At 39.8% G+C, this 21,771-nt stretch overlaps 1 protein-coding gene across 2 annotated transcripts in view; it reads left to right on the top strand.

Annotated features, from left to right (window-relative positions):
• ndst1 (N-deacetylase and N-sulfotransferase 1) overlaps window positions 1-21,771 on the top strand; it is a 67,913-nt gene that overhangs the window by 18,155 nt on the left and 27,987 nt on the right. The window contains exon 1 of one of the 2 annotated variants that reach the window (XM_023328386.1): window positions 12,788-12,808. The exons of the other annotated variant lie outside the window; for it this stretch is intronic. The gene's annotated coding sequence lies outside the window, so the exon portion shown is untranslated. Of the gene's footprint in view, window positions 1-12,787; window positions 12,809-21,771 lie in introns of those variants that run through there. 2 annotated transcript variants of the gene reach the window in all.

Below are 21,771 nucleotides of genomic sequence, written 5' to 3'. Positions count from 1 at the left end.
CCTTTCGTTTATGGTGGTAGACATTATGATGCCACTGAGGTCAAATCACTGGTAAACAAAGCCAAACATTGTCTGCGTCTGACATTAACAGGTCATTCTGCTCCTTTTTGTAACCCCTGCAGTCAACAATAAGCCCAGCGATATTGTATTATCTAGGACAAGCTCTGCCTAGGTTCCATAGTAACTGGTTTGCTAAGTACACCTGCTCAGGCTCCTCCCAAATCTGCACACACAGCGTCCCGTCTGTCATTTTCTTGTCTTTTTGCGAGCCCTAATGAAGCTCTTGAGATGTGATGACGTGCCTCACATTTCTCTCCATGCCTAATTGTGTTGATTTGGAAGCTGATTTTTTTGTGCGATGGTGGCTCACCTTCTACATTTGAGGAAACAAGAGTTTGTGATGGATAGAACCCAAATAAGAGGTGACTGGGATTGTTGTCTTCGAACGTATGGTTGGGGTGTGGTGATATCTTTGAAAAAATACTGTGAAAGAAATTACTTTTTTTTCTTCATGTACAATTTTTGTAAAGTGGTACAGAAAGTAATTTCAGATTCTAGTCTCGAATGTGCCATGTGCTTAATCAAACCATCCACTTCTGACAGAAAATACAATGGAAAATGCCAGCATTCATTACCACCCTACATGCTCCCTTCTCAGCAAATAATCATTCTGAATAGTCTGAAATTAAACTTCAGCTCATTACTTTATAATTCCTTTTTTATTATTATTTCAACTTCCTCCAAAAGAAAGCTGTTTTTGGGCTTTCACTGATCTCCAGTGCTCTGGTTCACAGTTCAGCTAAAAACAAAAGCTCCAACCCTTGCTTCTGGAAATTTCTTGGCAATGAATTAATGATAAAGGTTTTAAAGGCAACACCATTAGAGAAGCTGTTAGCAGTGGGCGGGCTGCTTCTTCATTGCATTTTGCAGAGCAGGTAATTTGATGTGCCAAAAAAGTGAAATGCATTGCACTCACTCTACGTCCTCTCATTTTCTTCTTTCTCCTTCCCTCTGGCTACCAGTAACAGTAATATTAACCTCATCACCGCTTCACTGTCCTCACATGACCTGAATGTCATTTCATATGAGAAGTGGTCAAATGTTTTACTGCTCAGGGTCTTCAGCCTCACTGGAGTTCTTAATGCATTATGGCTCCATTACTCGAGGGCAGGTGGATCAAATAATATATTCATAAAGTGTTGCGAGCTGTCACACCCCACTTGGGTTGAAAAGTACTGTGCCAGCAGAATTTTCTGCAGAGTAACACCCTGATGGACTTTTTTTTCAAAGTCAGCCCTAAGGCTTGTTTGATTTTATTTCAGATTCCACTCCATTGCCAGTGACATCCACACCACTCATCCCAAACGCTGACCGCCATCAGCACACACAGTTCCCATGCTCATCCATCTGACAGAGCCATCCTGACGGCCTGCGCTCATCTCTGTCGCCGAGTGGAGCGCAGATTTGTCACCTGAGGGATAAACTGTATGATGGAAACTTGTATCCTCTGTGGTATGCGGGAGATGCTTAGGCCCCACGTTGCCTCGTCTGACGGCTCCTGTGCAGACAATAAACCCGAAGCATGTCTCTGTTACTGGAGGAGTTATGTGGCTGGGAAGGATGCTTACTGTTCGCACAGAGCTTTTTATACCTCTTTAAATCTAAATTTGGTTTCTGGTGGTTCACTAACAGTGGCAGTTTAATGTCACTGTATGTAAATGTGTTTGCATATACAATTATCCAATTTAAATCCAGAGCTTCTATCTCCTGTGGAAAAAAAGGGGGGGGGAGCTCATCTTCAAACTCTTGCATTTTTTTTAAGACGCTGGTTAGTGGTCATGGTTTTAATGACTATGGCAGCTTGTCTGAGGTCAGCCTCTTTGTAATGTTTATGGCTGGGTGTCAGTTTTTTCCCCTCACTCCCTGAAACTCTAGGCTTGAATTTCTTCAGCGCAGAATCCAGTCGAGTGCATTGCAGTTGACACAAAACATCATATAAATATACATTCTGTTCATTGTGCCAGCATTTTCTTTGGCCAGTATCCACAACGGGGGATCTGCCAATAAGTGTCACTTATGATCGCACAGATGTAGATACAATTATGTTAGTCAGATTTACAAACTAACCACAAAGTAGTTACATCATGTGCACAGTCAGACAGGCTGCAGCCTACCAGCCAAAGTCTACTGGCAGCATTAGCCCCCAGACAGAGAAAAGACGGTCAATATATGCTTTTACAGTAGGTTTTATGAGCCAGTAAATTGTTTACCTTCATGCATCTATAGCTCAGATCAGGTATTAAGTATAACCAGGTGTGCTGCCAGGAATCTTGGGCCCCCTGACAAAAAAATTAAATTAGGCCCCCCCACACAGCTGCTGTTACAATTTTTTGAGTCTATCTGACCTATCAAAAGCGTCACATTTTTAAAGGTTTGCAACTGTCTTGCTTTCTTTGGTCCAATACTGATATTAGCACAATATTTACTGCTAATGAGTTTTACATCCAACAGTCCACATACAGTATGCAAGTACAGTAGGTTGCTTAAATTGTTTCTATTTTTAGCCTACTCACATGTCTCTCCCCACGAGGAACAGTCCAAAGCAACGTGCAAAGTACACATAAAGAAATCCAGACTTCTCAAAAAATGCTCAAAATATGTTTTCTCCATATTTGTTAAAGCTGTCACCATGTCGTGAAGGTTTGTTATGAGACAGATAATCTGTGAAAACAATCAATCTCCTCCACCTCCTCCCTGAATTACTATTGCTAGGTAAAGTAATGCAACATTCTGGCCAAAACAACCAATCAGAACCAGGAGGAGGGTCTTAGTGCTGTCAATCAACTTCATTCACTCACTGCTAAATGTGCTAATGGTGGAGAAACAACATATCATTTCAGGAAAAATGTTTATCTGCTGTCAGCTATGCTAACTAGACTAAGCATTTACAACAGCCTATGCTAGCTGCAGCATAGCACAGAGCAAGGGGGAGGAAGGATGAGCAGCCACATGAGATTGTGATTGACAGCACTAAAACTCTTTTGCCACTGACAGGTTGTTTCTAGCACTTTGAGAAAGCAGAGGAAATAGATTTTTCACAGATTATCTCTCATACCATACTGTCACAACATAATGACAGTTTTAACAAATATGTGAAAAAAATATATATGTTTTTATAAAAGTTATATACTGCAGCTTTAATTTCACTTAGGAGAGGGCAGGTCAGGAGAGATTAGAGTTGCTGCTGACTGACTCATCTGTTGTTAAGTGGTAAACACTTACCACTTAACAACAGATGAGTCATTTTATTTTAATGAAAATTAAAATATATTTAATATTCATTAAATATATGAATATCTTGGTAATTTCTTTCCTTAATTCATTAAATGCTAGTGAAATGGAGGCAATCAGTAGCTAAGCTAATTATGCTAAATGGTTGATAATCTCACAGTCTACCCCTGTCTCTTGGAGAAAAACTGGGCTATAAATTGACACTCTTGTCTTTTTCTCTCTCTCCCTCTCTCTATTTTTTTTTTTTGAAAACTTGACTTTATTATTTTTCTTAGCAGCATAGTAACAGCCACAGTCGTTTGCGTCTTCCACTGACTGCTGCTGAACACTGTCAAGCGCTCCAAGCAGGAACAAACCATTTCATGAAGATCCAGTTCAGTGCAAATATGGACGTGTGTTTTTTGATCTGGGAGTGGGAACATTAATTTTTTACTGCAAAAAAGAATCTTCGAAAATACAATATGATTAATTTTATAATTGACAGGGCCTCAATTTTTTTTATTTCTATGAACAAAAAATAAATTAATTAATTGTGGAGGGCCCCCTGTTGGTCAGGGGCCCTTAGAATTGTCATAACTTTTCTCCCCTATAGTGCGTCCCTGAGTATAACCTTTCCTGAAGCATGCAGATTTACTGTCACTGAACAATAATCTGCAATTGCAGGTGTGGTTGAAAGCCAAACAATCACTGAAATGCAGCTGGGGGGGTCAACTACAAATCCCCATTGTTTTTATTTTATAAATTGATTACCGTAATTTCTCAAAAATCACAAACTGTGTTTTGAAGAATCTGCTATGAAAAAAATTAATTACAGTTTGAGTTATACATAATTTATTTCTCATAATCTGTTTCTAAGGAGCTGGATCTGGCACATATCTGCCAGAGAAAAAACAAAGAAAATGTCTTAATCTTTTCAATTAGTTCTTAAATGAGCAGATTTATAAGTTGCAAGTCAAAATTTCTATATATGGTAATAAAGTTGCAAATGTTTTGTTTTTTTTAAAGATTTGTAAGATATGTCCTGGAATTGAGTCTAAAACGTTTTGGTTTTTAGTGGAACGTGTTTGCCTGCCTTTGCATCACAGTCTGACCAGTATGTTGCACTTCTGTCTGTGTAGGTCATGATGATCTTCAATTTGCAGTTTTATCAAACACTGTGGCAGTGAAAGTCTTGCTCCTCATTTAGAACAAATCCCTGTGACGAGACGTACATACTTATCTTGAACTCTCCGCCCAACTGTTGCTTACTGTTGGAATTACAGGACAGTAAGCACAGTTGACGATAAGGTGACGATTAGGTCCACTGGCATGCATACGGTCCATGCTACTGGTCACACTGCAAAGGCATGTGCTCATTACAAATTAGAGATCTGTTGGTTATATTAAGAGCAAAATCAATAAATATAAAACGTACAACTTGTCTTGTATAAGCTATTTGCCAGTTAAAATTGGTGTTAAATGTTTTTTTTCTTGCTACATTTTGTGTTATTTTGTGTCTTGACAGACTTCAACGTTTAGGTGAATTCAATAAAGCTGATTCTGATTTTGTTAAACTGGTAAAGGTAGTTCTTCTGCAAAACGGCATGTATTACAAATCTGCTCTGATGCATTAAGAATCAAAATAAACTCCACATTTTTATTTTTAGTTTACATACAATTTAAACTTCCCACTATTTATCTCCAAAAAACAAAGATGACTTTATAACTGACTGGTCTTTTTGTCTTCTTTCTCATAATTTATCTAAATTACAGGATTTTATTTTTAATTCCAGCGAAACATTTGCAATCACAAACATCACCAGAAAAGAAAACTTTGTTGTGTCTGACTCAAAGAATCACTACTTCTTTTTTATTATGAAAACTGCTAACTTAAATAAAATTAGATAGATTTCTAGGTTGTCCTGTTAAAGCTCCAGAAGAGGCTCCGAATTGTTATCAGTTGTACGGAAATTAGCTCATCAACAAGTAGTTGGCATTTCCTGTAAGATGGTCTCATTGTCTTCTGTGTCATCAACCAGAAGAGAGCAATCAGTAAAACCTCAGAGGGAACAGTCTGGTTGTAGATTCTGGCAAAAGTCAGAACTTCCTATCTGATATCTCAGTTCACAAACTTCACAAATAATCAAACAGCCCAATTCTATTTATCGGACAAAGTTTCCTCTAGACAATTTTGTCTGAACACAACATTCTCCTGGTACACTCAGTTCTAACAGCATTTATTCCGGCCATAATGCTAAGATATGGAGGCGTAATCACCTCAGCATGTTAAAAGTTAGTCTTCACTTTACATAAATTATGTAAAATAAAGTGTTTTTTTCTGTTGCTTTGAATATATTTGTATTCAGATTTTAGAACTAAAACGTGTCATTGATGGCTCACAGCTTAATATAAAAATGTATAGAAAAAACACATATTTGGAAAAATAATTGATACAGTATTTTATCTCCTGCTGTGGTACTAACATTAGAAGTCTACCAGTAAAACATTTTAACATTAGCATAATTTTACTAATTGTGTCAAGTTATGTTGCTGTTTGGTTTGCACTTCAAACCAAACATAGGTTTGTAATAAGTTCCTCCTGAACTTCTGCTATAATAATATTACTACTGAAACTGTTGATGACTTTGCAGTCTCTTAGAAATTTCAGGGATTGCCATTAATTTACTTTAATTATCATTAATGCGATCAACTTACCTGCCCTTCTTGTTCATGACCTTTTAAATTAACAGATGTTAAAAAGAGAAAAATGAATTGGAGAAAGGATTCTTAAAATTTATTTTGGAATTTCAGGAGTTAAGATTTAGTCAGTCAAAGACACTCATTATTCATACATAAAGAAATCCGACATGTTAAACAACAAGCTTTAGGTTTAGGTTTGCAAGCTGGCTTTGAGTGCATGAAAATGGCTTTTTTAAGCTTGATTCCATATTTAAATGCTTCATCTTTCAGAAACAGTGAACATGGCAAGACGTTCTCAGTAATAAATGAACTCTGACTAATTTGTTGAGTCTCACTGGAGTGCAAAATACAATTAAGATGAGTGAAATGTCCGAGCACGACATTCATGGTACAGTTTTTAGAGTACTTATCTTCTTCTGGGAGAAGGAGTGACAGTTAGATAAATGGTGAGACGCAAGATCTCTCCAGCCACTCTGCGCAAGCAAAGTGTCACAGATGGACAGTGAACATCACCCTGTCACTTCTCTCCACCTTTCCGCAGCCTCGGCCTTTCAGCAGATATGACTGTGACATTGCCTCCACCAACCTCCATCTCAGCTCTCCGCTCTCATCAGCTGCTCAGCTTTAATTAGATGAGGATGATTTCAATAAAGTTACTGCCGTCCTCACTCCCATTAGTTATATTAACAGTCGGATTCCAGCTTCTGGAGTCTCCGATCCGCCGCGTTTCACCGGGGGGGCGATCCTGCTCTTTTCATGGATCTGTGTAACCTAGTTACTGAGGCCCAGCAGGGGAGGCCAATCAATTAATGAACAAAAGGAGCCCGCTCAGTGAGCAGCAGCACAAGTCTGGATCTATAAACAGGGCGCTCCCAAAACATGGTTGCTGTCAATTCAGTGCTCATCTGATGGATGTTGTTTTGCTTTGTTATTTTCCCTGTGTGGGTGTGAGGCACTGTTTCACTAGTGTCTAATAAAACTGGAGAATATATGTTACTTGAGTGCAGTGCAAAAATGAGATAAATGTAGCTCTGCTCAGTTATGTAAAGAAATTAGAATCGCAATTATATTGATTAGTATTGAAATTGTTGTCCAGAATGGTTACACATGGAACTTAGAAAAAAAACAAAAAAACTGAACAGTCAGTTGTCTTATATATTTAAGCATGTTATGTAAAATTATACAAAATAAGGTTATTTTGATACATAAAATGTAAAAAATATATAATAAACAGTAAATCAATTGTGCATGCATATATTAAGTAATTGCTGGAGAAGAACATTATACTTGTTGATCATTATAGAGTAACCTTACAGACCCTTTTTTTTACTAGTACCGCTACAGCACAGCTCGACTTGACTCAACTTTATCTCTTCATGGTTCGAGTGGTTTTTCATTACAATTGAGTAACAACACTAGCAGGTGGGGTCATGATATAGTGGGCGGCAGCTGACTCCGACAAGTAGCGCAACTTAACCTGTACGCGACACAAGCACAGCACAACAATGGCGACTTGGAAGCTAAGTTGAACCGTCTGTGGCTTTTTGTCCGACTCAAAACAGAAGAGAGCCAGAAAAGACTCAGAAGCACAGGAAAGTGTGAGAGTGGCACTTATGGCAATACCACCGACTCCACCCCCCAGACAATCGGTGACCAACAGCCTCTGAGGTGTTCGGCCCATCTTGACTGAACCCCAGTGAAATAGGTTCTCAAAAGAGGGTGGTACCTTGTAATAGTACCACATAGTATTTTCTAGTGGGAAACCTTTACAACCAAGTGGAGTCAAGTCAAGCCACGCTGAGTAGGCACTATTTCGTTTCTTTCTTTTTTTCTGCAGACAATCCTTTAGTAGCATAGATTTGGAAAGAATCACTGTGGATAAACCTCCAAGCTTCTTATTTCAAATTGATCCTGAATATAATGCGAGCATATGTTTAGCCTCTTATGCTATTTGTATGGAAAGCCAGTCTGCAGTCTGACTCTTTTTGTTGTTTTCCATAATTAGAAAAAATTACAAACGATTGAATTTGTCCATTTCATATTAGTGATAACTGCTGATGGTATTGCTGAAAGTACAGGCTCCCTTCCTGCTGTATGCAGAGTCTAAATCTTTTCCAATAATTTTTTAAAAGAATTTTCAAAAGACTCCCAACATCCATATCTCCACGCCTGACTGAGACCTTTCCAAACAGACTCCATGCTGTGAAGCCCAGGGTGCTTCTAATAAAACACTGACTTGAAGAGTTGAATGTTTATGTAATCTTATTTAACATTCACATATTTTATTTTGTAAAAATCAGTAATTACGTTGGTATTAAAACTTTTCATTTTGTCACAAAAGACAAACTTTGTTGATCATGGTTAATTTGTAAAAATAATAAAAATAGTAAAACATCTAAAGTAGTAAATACTTTGCAGAGACACTGTAACTTTCCGTCTTCTTAACTCAGTAACTACATCAAAGGTGTCTTCACAAATATGAAATCAATGGTTATTTGAGTTAAAGCTGAATATCAGGCTGTTCCAAACACCAGCAAATTTCTCTGAGCTACATCTTTACTCTAAACTACAGGAAAAATTAAGTAAACTTTCAGCAGGTTTAATTGTTTTTATTTTTTATTTCTGTTAACATGTTAGCTGTTAGGTTAGAGATAGGGAGTTAAGCTAAAGAAACAGATATGTGTTCACAGGTTAAATGTCTATATTGAGAAATTGCCTGAGGGCAACAAGCTCATTTTGATGGGCACCTCTCTTTTGTGTGTTATCCACCTGTGCTTGCATGTTATCTTTCACCACTTTCTCATCTTTTCTTTTTCTCAATACCTCTTTTCATACCAGAGAGGCACATTTTTTTCCCCTTTGCAGCTCACCTCTCTACCCCCCATTCTTCAGGTCCACCCCATATTCTGTGCTATCTTTTGTCTCTCTAGCCTCCTGGTCTCTTTATCATCTCCTTTCTTAATCCGGCTTTCGTCCCCAGCGTCCCCCCGTCCTTGGAGTTTCCAGCTCTGTCTCCTAGTGTGTGAGATCAGGGAACAAGCTGTTGTAACAAGCTGCTGAATAATGTAAGCTCAGGCTATAGGCCAGAGTTTCAGTTAACCCTTTGATCTCTGATCACACGATGGGTAAGGTAGACGCGTCATAGACGAAGCCAGACAGCAGAGGAAAGCTGCCCGGAGGACTTTTTGCTTCCTCCTGTTGGTACCAAGAGGCTAAAGTTTCCCCATCCGGTCTCTTTGTCGACGCCTTTGTAAGCAAGAACGCGCCGAGTTTCCCCATCCTTTGTTATTCTAACACTGATGTATAATTAAAGGGTTAGAAAAGGCCAGGCTAAATAATTTATACCACTGCAAAGAGGCCGTGGCTTTCTGAACTTTATTCTACTATGTATTTTTACTTGTAGAGCAGATTAAAAAAAATCACTAGTTTGATTTCTTTTTTGTATGGTCAACACTGATTTAATATGGTGAAAGAATGATAATGTTATTCTTTCATTATCTTTTGTAAAGGAACATATTTTTATAACCTATTCCTTTCCAATTTGGTCAGGTCACAACAATAAGAAATGGAAAAGTAATAGCTGAAAACTGCCTAAACATGAAGATTGGCATCACTGGCTTAGCCCCGTGGGCTCAATGCGTGGTCTCTAGCTCCAACATGAGCTCATGTAATGAAGTCTTGGCAATTGGTCCAATGAGTGGGAGGAAGTAGTATCCTGGACATCTAATATTAATTCTGTTTAGAGGCTCATGGCATGGAAACTACAGGAACATTAGCCATTATTGTTGTTAAAGTAATGTTTTCTCAACAGTACAGTTAGTTTGCTAAGAGCCTAATACAGCATGTCTGTCCAGCACCAGATGACAGAGTTGCTATGTAAGTAGCCTGGCTAATTAACTAGCTAGTATAAGCAGGCTATCAGTTTCATTCTATAAAGAGCAGAATAACAAAAAAGGACAATATTCTGTGCCAAGAGCTCTAATAAAAACTTACAGCGGAATCACTCTAGTTAGTATTTTCCTTGAATTTTACAATAGACTAAATTGTCGTCATTTATATCATACACACTTCTTGTTTTGTTTGATGGTTGGCTACAAAGACATTTTGCAGTTCAAAAAGGTAATTTGAAATTATTCTTCTGCGTTGTAGAACACTAGAATTCAACTTATTATTCATTTGGTCCATTCTCACAATATTTATAGATTCCGTGGCTTTAAAATGTTGACCATTTTATTCTAAGATTTTAGTGTTTTGCAGTAAATCTTTAACTTTATTGGAGCTGTACACTGGTTTGTATCAATGAGCTGATCGAATTATGCCTTTCTAGTCACAAAAGACCCCAGCTAGCACATAAGGCCTCATTAACTCTTTGTAATCAATACAGATCCCCCTCTCCTTAAGTGCTCCTAGTTAGCTTTCAAGCCTCATGTCCCGAGGCTAGGGTGTATTGATCTGTCGCTCTGATTGGAAGTTTCCCCTGAAGAGGTGAAGGATGACATTGGGACAGAAGATGTCTTGGCAAGATTGGAGACTTCAGGACTGGATCGGCTTTCTTCCTCTCACCCCCCACCCCACTTCTGTCACCACACCTGTTACAGCCAGGAGGATGAAAAAAAAGTGTCACAAATCTGTCTGCCTGTGCAAGTCTGTGTGTGTGTGACAGAGTGGAAATGGCTGTTTGTGTGCTCACAAGAGCGAACGGCTGAGAGGCGTATCAAATGAGAAATGTGTTACATGGGGTTTATGGTGACGGCTTGCGCCTCGGCGCTTTGACTCAGGAGGCTTCCAGTCCCGTCATGGATGGCTAAGAGGAGACGGATTTCAGATTTTACAAGGCTAACCCGCGAATTAACCGTCTGCTTTAGCTATCAGGTGGTAGGACCCAAAACCATCCGCACGCACATGCTCGCACACATACGTTTGTGGCTCTCCACACATGAGAGCACATATACATACAAGCCATTAAACTGTCAGGGATGATGTGTGTCTGTGCGATGCTGCTCTGCAGCATTTAATCCATAACTCTGACAGGCTGCTCCCAGCCTTGAATGGGCTGGGAAGTGGATTGCTGTCTCTCCACACTTAAATGCAAGAAGTTTTGCCTCTTTCGTTCCCTGATTTTACCATTTTGGCTCCAAAGCGTATAAGGCCAATACGTACACCAAGCATGCAGCCTGGTGAGAAGTTTGACCATTTGCACAGCCTCCAGCTAACACCCCCCTTCTGTAAACTGATACATGTGTATGGTGTCACAGTTGGATACACAGCAGCTGTAGAGGCGGCAATGAAGAGGGGAAATGGGAATAGCCAGCACAGTAGACAGAGCCCAGATAGACCTGTCAGCTCTGTGACACCCACGCATACCTCACACTCTGGTCCCAGAGCGGCAGCACAGGAAGGGAAAGCAGGGCGGCTGGGCTCAGGTAAAGAGCTTCGGAGAGTGCCGGTGGTAAAGTTTAAAATAAAACTATGAAACAGAAAAAGGTGGGCTGAGGCAGAGCTGTTTATTTCAGGGAAGCTTGAAGGACCTATGGGAGAGGGATTTGGAGACCTGCCATAAACAATCTCTTCAATTATTCAGCATCTTTTAGCTTTTTGTTGTTTATTGTTTCCCGCAGATTTTAAGGAGATGTCCCCTTAAAGTTTCATATTTAGTTCTAGATCTGATGGACTTGAAAGACTGATGTAAAAACAGATTTGTCTGTGAGTCTGGACCTTCTTCCTCTTTTACAATCCTCGCCATAAACACCAAAGTTGCTGGTCTCTGCCTCGTTCAGTTCACTGTTGTAGTGTAAACACTGACTAATTATTGTACCTCTTACTGAGCTTGCCTTCTCAAATGTAAAAGTAAGCTAAAGTTAGGGATTCTTTGGTACATTTGAAAATACTTATGCTTGGGAAGGCAAAAAACATTGCCTTCACCGGCAATATCTTTTGACACATATTTTCTTCAAACGCTGACCTTAGTTTAAAAAGGATTACTATGGTAATGCTTTCCATATCAACATTTTACCAGAACAGTTATTGTTTTTGTAAATGGTTATGGTCTATATATCACGTAAAATGTGCACTGAATGCTGGGGAAATTATAGCATACTTTAGCTGTGTGTCCCAATGATTTTTTTAAGAAATTATTTTTAGTTTTGTTGTGCCTTTAAGAATTGGCATTAAGCTGATGCAGACTCAAAGATTGATAATTAATTGAATTTGCAAATCAGAATAAACTACGTAACCTTAAAGGACAGAAAAATAACCCACTACATTTCTTAACTATTGGACCTTACTTACTTGACGCTATGCCAAAAAGATGATACAAAGTCCGGACAACATTGCACCTAAAATTTAGATATAATTTGTTTTCACATCTGTAACACATTGCAGAAGTTGTGAGCTAAAATAAGTTTCTTCTGTTTTTCTCTGTTCCCCATTTCAGTTCTATGATTTAAACAATAAATGTATCTGCTCCTAATGAGGCTATAAAATGATTTAAATCTAATCTGTGTTGCAACTAAGCTGCACACCACAGACCCTCACCTTGTCTTTGTTTAATCACCACAGATTAAACCCAAAATGTCTAAGAAATACTCTCAAAACTGTAGGAAAGTAAAAAAATAAATTGGTAAAACCATAAAATTAACTCTTTTGCTACAGGTAGACTACTTTCTGACTTAATCATTCAATGGTTGTGTGACCAATGATAGCATTTAGTGACACAGCCAGTAAATACAAATTTTGAATCTAGTTCTCATCTCCCAACAGATTGGTGAATCACCCAGGCAGCACTTATTAAATGCTCAGTCCAGAAACCCTGTCGACTTTTGGCCTCTTCATTGCAGAGGTAATCAGGTTTTGATGATGGCCTTCTGTAAGACAGATGCTCCTCTCACTTACTGGAAAAAAGGTATAATTTAGATATTTTCTGTGCCGCTCTTCCATACATGAACAAAAAAGCATCAGATATTGTTTTTCAGTTATTTGTGAGCTTATTTTTAGCATGCAAAATCATTTCTGAATACACTTTGTGATGTTGGAAAATTATTGTGATGACACTCTTGGCCCATGCTGTTATTATTTTTTGTTATGTTTTGCTAGTTTCTGGTTACAGTATTAGCATAGAAAATAACAGATTTAGCGGAAAGTTGAAAAGTGAAGCTGTACGGTTACCTGTAGTTTGTGAGATGGCAGAAAATCTTCTCTTATGGCCAATCTTCAAAAATACACATGATTATTTGTAGAATTCATTACTGGACCTACGACTGGGATTGTAATGGTGTCACTGCAGTAAGCTGATGATGATACTGGTCCTTCCTCTGCACTTGAATTGTTTTTATGCATGTAGTGTCTTTGCTTTGTTTACCTCGGTGGGGGCTGTGTCAAGTGTGTGCTGTTTATGTAGAGCACACTGTGGATAAATTTGCACTTTCATTCGGTTATCTGTTGTTCTTGATTGTGCTTTGAAAGCGAGCCGATGATTGGGAGGAGTGTGCTTTTCATGCTGGAGGAAAACTCCTTATCTGCTTGATCTTGCAAGCAAAAATATGGGCGGCCCAACAGAATATCATTTCTTGTGTCAGCTTTTCTTCCGCGCCGGGATGTTCTCATGGGAACGTATTTCTGCTGCGCGAATCAGACGGATCAGTGCGGGCCGTTTCTTATCTGGACATGAAAGCGCGGGAGATGGAAGAGGTAGGCGAGAAAGGGAAAAGGAGAGGAAGGGCTCCCCTGGGTATGATGGTACCTGAATTTTGCGCAGCAGCCTCTTGAATCTAACTCATCATCATTTCATGAGCACGTATTATACTTATCTATTTTGCAAGGCAGGATTTGCCTGCATCTCTGCTGTTGTCCATCAGACTGATTGAACAGATTAGACAGTTATATTGTTTATATCGCCCCAGCAGCCTTTGTTGCAGCTTGCCTGAGGGTTTTTATAATTAGTTTAATCGTTTTCAGCTATTTCTCTTGCTTCTAACAGCTGCATTTCTGGTTCAAATGAGGGCTGCAAATTGGCTACTGAAGCAAATGTAAGAGTTGCTCTCAAACTATGCAGAGCTCTGCACTGGTTAATCCTTGCAGGGATGCACCTATCTTAACTTTTTTCACCAATTTCCATTATCTGGTCATTGCCAAACTTTGATCTGCCGATACAGATTCTGATTTCCCTTAAAGCTCCCTTCAGATTTTATTTGTATGGGATATCAGATGTCATCTCAAGGCATCTTACAAGACAAACTGATGCAATTTTATATACGGAAATATACGACCAATCATATATTCTGTATTTAATTAAATACATTCCAGTTTGATCCTAGTTATAATACAATTCAGTCAAGTCAAGTTCAGTTTGTTATGCAAGAAGTGTTTGATTTTGAAGCAATACTTTCTCCTTAGGGAGCATGTGGTGACAGTGAAAAGAAATAACTTCTTTTTAGCAGGAAAAAACCTCCAGCAGAACCTGGCTCAGTGTGAGAGGCCACCCGCTGCCAACAACTGGGGGTCGCAGAAGCACTGATCTATGTCGAAGAAAAGGTACACAGGGTTAAAAGAGGCAGTAGCTGCTTTAGTGGCTTCCTTTAGAAAAGAAACACAGCTAGCAGATGAGATCTGAGCCAGTAGTACAATCTATAGGGTGAAAATGAGTCATTTAGTTGCAGCAGTAGCTCCTACAGTGACTTTATTAAGGAGAGAGAACTACTGCAAGAAGATGCAACGTTGTTGTACAATTTGGTTTATATTCTTTAGAAAGTGATTTAACCCTCCCACAGTCCTATGAGGGGTTGAGTGGATTCCACGTGAGCGTTTTACCCTGTGTGCGGTCCTTTTGAGCTCACATTTACCCTGCATGTGCTTTTATGGGGTTTTTGGTTGTAGAGGCTTCGGGAACTGACAGGTTGACGGGGGAAACCCCCATTACTTCCCCGTTGTTTGACCGTGATATCTGCCGCTCTCTTCCTGAATGTTGCGTTAATACTGCAGGAGAGTAAACCAGTCTTTAGCATCACATATTATTTATTAGTTCAGCTAGTTTTACATTTCTGTATGTATTCCTCAGAAAAAATAAATCCTTATTTTAATTTAGAGATTTCCAAAAGACTGCCAGCCTTTTCAAATCACAAAGGTTTCATACCAGATGGTTAAGGCTCAAAAGGATCACACAGCAACTTTGCTGCAGTACGCAAAGCCTTGCTGTTATCTCCTACAAATCCTGCTCTCTCTCATAGCCTGGACAAACAGCAAAATGACTTAACATGTTAAAGATCATAGTTTCATTTCTTTAGCTTTTGTACATCTCTGTGCTTCATCTGACTTCATTTTAAATATCACACTGGAACTAAAATTAACAACTTGGGCTCTCCTTCAGTAACAGCACACCCACATAGAAGAGTGTTGTTACCATTACCCATTAACTCTTAATGCATTCACTGATTAGGATAAAATAAACTTTTGGAGTTCCTACCCAGCATGTCACTGGTTTGTGCCGATTCTGGTCTTTTTCCAATGTCTCTGTATATCTTTACACAATCCAACTAAACTGCCATTTGGTTTGAGTGACTGCATAAAACTACTCTAACAAGTACTGTTCTTTGCCATTGGCCCCTCCACCCAGATCCCAAAACCCCTCCAAACGCCTACACCAGCGCTCTCATTCACAGACAGACACGCCTTATCCGCACCCAGTTTGACTTTCACCTCTGAGTGATGTTTATTATCTACATGAGGAGGGGACCCATTATGATTCCTCTGTCCCAGTGGAGTCATTGTACTGCCCGCCATGCTCTCTTGTCCTTCAGTAGTGTCCTGAGATGACAGTGGATAAACAATGGGAGCAAACAGTCACTCCCTCCAGCATTGATCTGGCTCTCCCTCACCCCCCCTTGTCCCTGCTTTCACCAGCAACGCCACATTGATTCCACCTACGCTCAATTTATATGAAAGCAACCCCCTACTTCCACGCACACACTTGGACTTCTTTTTTTCCCCCCTTTTTACCAAGACTGACAAAAATGATAAATGACTAGCCCATTCGTCCTGCTGCCACCACCTCCCTCTGCCTGATGCCGGCTGTCCGAGTCACTACAAACCTATTCGAGTCTCTTAGAAATTCAGTTGAGTGAGCAGCATTTTCTTTCCTCTCAGGGAAGAGTCTGAGGGGCCGCCCTGTAATTTTCAACACAAATAATGTCGCTGCCATAATTTCATCCCCGCAGGACATCCATATTCATGATGTCTAACACTTTAAAGAAAAAGACAAATGAAGGAAATGATAATGTATTTCACTGTAGGGGTCACTCATTCTGTGGCTGCTGCCTAATGGTGCGCAGTGTCACTCAAAGATGAAGTCATGTGCACCGTCTCCAAAGCGAGGTCAATTATTTCCGTCCATTTGGCTGAATCGGTTCGTTCTTTTGTTGCGCCGTCATTATCTGCATGATTTGTCCACTGTGTAATCAAATGAATTAAACTGTTGTTAATTTAGACATCACCCTGCATAAAACAATGGTGTGACTGTCCATCTCCCGATGATTTTTACTGCACACATGCAGTGTCCCCATGTCTGTAAATGGGCCACAGAGGGCCTATAAATAGAGAGACTGTTGCTGCTAGCAGACAGCATGAGAATACGCAAATGTTAAATGCAGCCATCGGCCATTTTCTGATGTCGAGGTTTACAAGAGTTAAGAAAAAAAAATCTTTTAGTCATCCTGCTCTTACTGCTTTGTTCTTTTTTAGTTGAAGATTGACCAAAATCAGAATGAGCAGATCAAACCTCAAAGAAAACAATCAGTAGGGATCGGTCAAGAAACGATTGATTGTTGCAGCTTTGCTTCTAATGCCACAGGAAACATTGGATTAACTGGTGTTTTCCCCAGCTGTTGATTACGTAGAGTAGTGCTGTAGTCCTCCACCTGCTGCTGTGAAAGACCTCTACATGTCTCCCTCCGCTAGAAGAAAGACAAACTTAACTGTTGGCACAATTTCTAAACCTGCTTATTATATTTCTTAAAAGGCAGTACAGCAACCTGCAAAGTTTAGTGTTATTAAGTCATTCTTGTTAAAATTAGAATGAATATGAAATATTCAGCAAATAATTGGATGAAGATCAGTGACTGGCAGGGTAAATGCCACAAAATCATGAGTGCTTTTTTTTCAGCAATGTCTTGTTTTTTTTGTTGTTGTTGTTTTCTGATGGATTCAGAAATCCTACCTCTACCAGTATCATCCAGGATGTTGTACTTTGTTTCTCTGCTCAAAAATCCCACTATCAGCCACCAGTATATACTTTGATGCACTTTTCTGAGTTTAAAATATCAAATAAAGTTTATGGACATATGAGTTCATGATGGGATGATCCTGTAATTTTTAAATTGGTTGCTGGTGAACTGACTAAAAAAAAAAGACTCCTTTACTTTTTCTTGTATAGGAATTTTGTTGCTGAAGAAAAAAAACACTTGAAATTATTGGTTGAGCTTTGAAACATCCTTGCAACAAATTTACATTTAAGCATTAGGTTTGTAGCAAACAGGGATTATGTTTATTATGTTTTGAATAAAAGTAATTGGATTCAGCTGTATATTTTTATTTTAGATTTCTGTCCTTATACCACACAGGCCATAATGGACAAAATATACAAAACTTTTAAGATGCTAGAACTCAAAAATGTTTCATCACATCACTTCTAAGGTTTAAAATAATTTTAATGAGATACCAGAAGAAGAGCTAGAGTGACTGGTGTTTTTGTCCTTTACTCAAAGTTATCGTACTGTGAGAATTTCACACTGACCATTTAATAGAACTGCATGTTTCTGCATGTGGAACGGGGTATTGATGAAGTTGCTGTTTCTGCTCTGCTCTCCAGTCTTTCTCCCTCCCATGCTCTCCCGTGGCTCCTAATACTCATCCGTGCTGCTTTTCCCACTCTGAAATAATCCGTTCTCCACTTCCCAATGCCCTCTGATCCTTCTGTTCGGATACCACCTGCTTGAGATTTAAAGAAGACGGCAGGTTAGGGAGCCTATTCGGGATTAAAATAGCTCAGCAGTGCCATGTATATTTTATGTCCTGCCCTCCCTGTTTTTATTCATCTTGGCCATAATCAGCCTCACATGATATGAATGTGTAGTCAAACCATTACGCCTGAGCCTGCTCTAGCTATCTTTCCTGAGGACGATATCTATGTTGATGGATTGTGGCATGAACCCTTTAATGAAAGTCTAAAGCTAGGATCTTGCTCTGCCCTTTGCAGAAATTACAGAACAGTTGCAGTGCAAAGAAATGTCTCTAATTGCCATTGGACGCAGTTCTGCTGTCTTCCCATTCTCTTCATTATTGCTATTAGGAGAAGATTGCTCTCCGTTGTCTGTGTTTGAAGATGATTCTTTCACTCTTTGTCCCATTATTGTGTCAAAGAATAACATTGCAATCATTTCAATTACGACAGTGCTGGGATCGCGCTCTTCAAGTAGGGCCTTGAGATGTAATTGGAGGGGCTTTGGCGAATAGAAAGGCATTTTCCCCCCTCCTCCTCATGTGAAATTGCCTCTGTCCTGGGGACAGTAAATTGAGTTGCTGAAAAATGATGTGATAATTCTGCCACATGGCTCAGTTGGGCAAATTGTCTGAAAGTCACTTTCTCGAGAATTAGAAGGCAAAACAACATTTCCCTCCCGAGTCTCCTGTCCTTCACGCAGCAGCATGAAATGAATTGATGAGACAGAGAGAGAGGGAAGTGTCGCTGTAAATGTTTGGAGCTGAAATGAAGCCGCCTGCTTGTGCATTCAGATCGGGTGGGAGGCAGAAGCCGGAGTGAAGACACGGTGCCTCTTTTCCTCACTATTTCATAGCCTAAGCCTTTAATCACGGCAACCACAATGGGTGCATAAAATGGAATTCAAATTTCAGATTGATTGATTTTATATTGGTGATTGCCAAGGCTGGCTTAAGAGGGGAGGAAAAGAATAAAAAAGGGAACACGACGGTGGCTTTTAAATATACCCTCTTTAAGAAGACTAACTCTTGCTCCCTTCCTGCGCTTGTTTGTCGTCTTAGATGTGCTTCAAAAGAAAAAATGAAAATTTGTGCTTTTTGAAGTTTAATCTCCCGCAAGACAGGGTAAGAGTCTGAATGCAAATGAAAAATGTACTTCGGCTTTGCTTTTTTTGCTGCTTTTGATGGAAGCTCAGCGGTTTTAGGAGTTGTGGACTGTCAGCATCACAAAAATATAAGTTTGTCGTCTCACGTCTCATGAATGAGCAGAGCGCAGAAAGAATTTAAAACAATCGAGAGAATTAAAAACTTGTTTTCAGGAAAGGTCTGGTAGGAGATTGAGGAGTAAAAAAATATTTTAATTTCATAGTATTAAAATAAAAACTGGAAGATGTCCACCAATATTTAATGACTTTTTTATTCACAGAAAAATACTTTTTTTTTATTTTTTATTGTTGTGTAGCAATAAGCCTGTTACTGCTAATAATTTAAAGTCAGACTGGTTTTTGTACCCAGAGAAATTTTTTTGTGCAACTTTAATTAATTTGATTGTTATAATTAAAGGTTTTCTGCCCCAATGAGTAACAGGCTACTTTTTATAAGAAGACATGCCAGCTCTTGTAGCTTGTTGCTAATGTCTTTTTTTCTTTTCCAGTCTGTCATGAAAAGATAACCTGTGGGGCTCTTTTGATAGCCAAGCCATGCCAGTCTGCATTTTTTGTTGCTGCTGCTGTTGTTCTTTGCTGTAGAAAGAATTATTTTTTTCTTCTTCTTTCTTAATGAGAGAAAACGTTCAGTCGTTATAGATAGCTGATTGACGAGTCACTGCAAAACATGAGGAAAAGGGATGCGCTATGTCTTGACTGACTGGAGAAAACCATGCTCTGCCTCTGTTATCACGTTAAAATACAGTTTACACATCAAAACCGGTGTGACTTAATAGTTTTGTATTTTCAATATTTAGAAATTAAACTATGATTTCTCAGGACTTTGAAAATAAACACCAGCCCATGCCTAGTTTTTTCAATCTGCGCCCTTCAAGTCATCTTCCACACTAGCAGAGCTAGCATAAGAACATTTAGCACTGTTTGCAGTGTCAACATTAACAGGATTACAGATTAGGGATTACATCTGCTTCTTTCTTTTCCATTTAACCTTGTCCTTTGCCCCGTTGAAACATTTCAATGGTCAAACTAAACTCATTACCATCTTTTTTTTTTCTTAAAGCCCTAAGCGTTTGAACAAATTCTCAGGAATAAACAAACAATCAGACCTTCAACTAATGAGTCTCCCAGGTCTGTCTCTTTTGCAGTCGAGCCACTTTGGTACATCCACATCAATACACAGAGACAGAAAAGTGATAACGGCAGCAGCAGCCTTTTGATGAGTGTCCTATGGATTACTGCCCCCTTTCTGTGCCGTTTCCATCCGTCTGATCACGATGCATCTCCAGAGTTTCCATGGAGAACGTGTGGTTGCCAAGGCCTGTGGTGGCTGATCACAGAGGGTCATCGTTTATTTCTGTCAGTCAGCAGCAAGGGGAACAGATTGGCAAGGAGAGATGACAGAAAGGAGGGCCTGGGGGAGGGGCGAAGGCACTGCCGGATCCTGAGGGGGCAGTGAGGGTCCGGCTCTCCTTTAGAAGTTTATTTGTCCAGGGGATCACCAACATGTAGTCTGATGGTGTTAATGTACTGACTCTCCTCGCAAATCCCCGTGCCACTTAGTCTTATTCACACTTTAAACAAAGTGCAGCAGCAGTGCAGAGGTGGGAGGGAGGTGAAGTAGGGAGCAGGACGCACGAGGAGGCTACATATGGCCAACTGCTGCGTTGTTTATTCCAAGAGTTGTTACAGCTGAGGAGCAGCCTCAGTCTCCCTGCTCCTCTTCATCTCTCATTAATCTAACAGTATGGTTCTGGCCTGCTGCCCGTGCTGTTGAGCGAGCAGGTTTGAAGTGACCACCCACTTCGAAGAAAAGCATTATTCCGTCTTCTCGTCCGTCACCTGCTATTGTTTATTCTCTCTGCGTTTCTCAGCTGCCATAAAATAATGAGGGGAACATTTGAATTTTTCAGATTGATGGTCACCCTCAGGGGTCATTCTTCTTCTTTATTTCCTCCCCTAAATTAGATTTTCCGTCTTTTAGCTCGCTGTTTTTCATTCTCTGTCCTTTACTGTTTTCCTTCCTGTCATCTCGTGGTTCTCCCCGCCCCCTCTCTCGCCAGCCCTCCTGCCAGACTTCTAGTCCACGTGTGCAATTACATAGCTCACATTCAGTCAGGGCTCTTTCCATCACAGAGAATGAAAAGGTTTGTTAACACGCGCGTTCCTCTTCCTCTTCTTCTTTATGCATGAGTTAAGACTGAGTTTCTTTGGCAGTCTGAAACACTCCGTTGTGTTGAAACCTTTTGGCTGGTTCTTGCCTTCCCAATATGTCTGCCGGCTATACCTCTCATTGGCTTCTGCAAAAAAAACCCATGAAATATTCATGCTCCTCTTTTCTCCTCTCTCTCCGTTCGTGAATCAATTATTTTGTAGAACAGGGATCTCAGACTTTCACGTGGCTTCTCCAAAGGTACCTGCGGAGGGTAAAGTGGAAGACGCATTAGGTGAGATGGGCATGCAGACATTTGAGATCCATTAGCCATTATTTTGTGCAGTTGATCCAATATTCTCATCATGTCCTAAAGTATCCTGCTCTCTATTTAGCCTTCCTAATATCACTGCCTCGCACTCTGGGCCTTGAGGTTTCCATTAATTTATCCCCGCGGCTCTCACCCTCCCGTCTCATGCCATCACCCTCCATCTCTCACAC

This window comes from Xiphophorus maculatus, chromosome 23 (assembly GCF_002775205.1).
Source record: "Xiphophorus maculatus strain JP 163 A chromosome 23, X_maculatus-5.0-male, whole genome shotgun sequence".
Classification (NCBI taxonomy): Eukaryota; Metazoa; Chordata; class Actinopteri; order Cyprinodontiformes; family Poeciliidae; genus Xiphophorus; species Xiphophorus maculatus.
Note: the sequence above shows the minus strand (reverse complement) of the source record. Positions and strands in the feature narration are given on the sequence as shown.